Consider the following 1,752-nt stretch of genomic DNA (forward strand, 5'->3'; position numbering starts at 1 on the left):
TACCCCATTTTTTAATGGGTTTATTTGAGTTTTTGGAGTCCAGTTTCTTGAGCTCTTTGTATATATTGGATATAAGTCCTCTATCTGATTTAGGATTCTACCATAGCCTCCTAAGTGCTGGGATTACAGTGCCTTACCATCATGCCTACTGCAATATTGTGGTATTTGAAAATCACACTGTAGGGTCTAATGAGATGGTTCAGTGGGTAAAAGTGCTTGCCACCAAACTTGATGACCTGAGTTTCACATAGTAGGAGAATCCATGTAGTAGAAGGAGAGAACAGGCTCCTGCAAATTGTTTTCTGACCCCTTCTTCCTTCCACACAATTAAAGAAAAATAAATGTTATTAAAAATTAGATACCTCTGGAAATGGGCAAAGAGATACCTTGTTGGTGCTGTTCTTAAATCAGTCAGGGGCAGAGCAGATGGCAGTCCTTCGTTCATCCTAGCCGGATGCCTGGTTTGGTGGTTAAAGCTGTCTTAAACCTAGGACTCATAAAAATCAATCCAAATCAAATCAAATCAAATCAAATCAAATCAAATCAAATCAAATCAAATCAAATCAAATCAAATCCAGGCAGTGCATTGTGGGAAGAGGAAGACAAACAGAAACCTATAGAACATCATGTCACCCGTAGGCTTGTCCTCCAGTGCATGGCTCAGTTGGGCCAGACACTCACTTGCTGCCATGCCATGTAGCATGGATGAAGGACGTCAGCCAGAGGCCTGCCAACTGTGTGACCAGTCTGCAGCAGAAGCCATTGCAATGCGTGAGTATGTGGTGATCAGATCAAAGAGAAAGAGAAGTGGAATAGCTTGAGTATGAAGAGGGATGGGACTGGAGACTTGAGGGCAGAGAGGAGTTGCTTGTGAGTTGCCATCTCTGCCCCCTGAGGCCCTGGTGTGGTCCCTGTCCGAGCTGCTCCCAACAGCAATAACTGAGTCCATGTTCATGTGGCAGGGGTCAATACTGTAATTTGCTTTTACTATGTTTTGGTATGGGCCTTGATTTCCTTATCTTTCCAAGACTTTTAATATGAAGGGCAGTTGAATTTTGTCAAATGATTTTTCTGCATCTAATGAAATGATCATGTGTTTTATTATTTTTTTTTGAGTTTGTTTATGTAGTTGATTACATTGATGGATTTCCATACATTGAACCATCTCTGCATAACTGGGATGAAGCCTACTTGATCGTGGTGAATGATCATTTTGATGTGTTCTTGGATTCAGTTTGTGAGAATTTTATTGAATATTTTTGCATCGATATTCATAAGGGAAATTGGTCTGAAGTTCTCTTTTTTTTTTGTTAGGTCTTTCTGAGGTTTTGGTTTCAGCATAACTGTAGCTTCATAGAGTGAACTTGATAGTGTTCTTTCTGTTTATAATTTGTCGAAAATTTGAAGAGTAGTGATATTAGGTCTACTTTGAAGGTCTGATAGAATTCTGTACTAAACCCATCAGACCCTGTGCTTTTTTGGTTGTGAGACTTAATGACTGCTTCTATTTCTTTTAGGGGTTATGGGATTGTTTAGATGGTTTATCTGATCTGATTTAACTTTGAAATTTGGTATGTGCCTTTAAAATTGTCCATTTCATTGAGATTTTCCAATTGTGTTGAGTATAGTCTTTTGTAGCAGGATCTGATGAGTTTTTGAATTTCCTCAGTTTCTGTTGTTATAGCTTCCTTTTCATTTCTGGCTTTGTTAATTTGAATTCTGTCTCTGTACCTTCTGGTTAGCCTGGATAAT

General features: G+C 39.0%; 1 non-coding gene across 1 annotated transcript; it reads left to right on the top strand.

Annotated features, from left to right (window-relative positions):
* Nucleotides 1-359: 359 nt before the first annotated feature.
* Nucleotides 360-500, top strand: LOC115062684. The gene has a single exon (XR_003842617.1). It is a non-coding gene; the product is annotated as a small nucleolar RNA SNORA48 (small nucleolar RNA).
* The last annotated feature ends 1,252 nt before the right edge of the window (nucleotides 501-1,752 follow it).

The sequence above is a fragment of the Mus pahari genome, chromosome 19, assembly GCF_900095145.1.
Source record: "Mus pahari chromosome 19, PAHARI_EIJ_v1.1, whole genome shotgun sequence".
Classification (NCBI taxonomy): Eukaryota; Metazoa; Chordata; class Mammalia; order Rodentia; family Muridae; genus Mus; species Mus pahari.